The sequence below is a fragment of the Pteropus vampyrus genome, unplaced genomic scaffold, assembly GCF_000151845.1.
Source record: "Pteropus vampyrus isolate Shadow unplaced genomic scaffold, Pvam_2.0 Scaffold24, whole genome shotgun sequence".
NCBI lineage: Eukaryota > Metazoa > Chordata > Mammalia > Chiroptera > Pteropodidae > Pteropus > Pteropus vampyrus.
In genome coordinates this window covers 1,038,713-1,038,936 of record NW_011888805.1, presented here as the reverse complement: position 1 = coordinate 1,038,936, position 224 = coordinate 1,038,713, and positions in this window count along the sequence as shown.

The window sequence follows — 224 nt, the reverse complement described above, 5'->3', positions numbered from 1 at the left end:
AGGCCTTTCCTTGACCTCAGACCTTATCTCCTATCACTCTCTCTTGGCCCTTGCTGCTGCATTCGCACTTGACTCTATGGTTCCTCAACATGGGAAGTATATTCCGCTCTTCGGGCCATATGCTGTTTCTATTTCTGGAAGAGCTTTCCTCCAGAGAGCAGCATAGCTCCTTCTTTCATCAACTCCCTCCCCAGAGAGGCCTTCCCTGACTATTTTATCTAAAA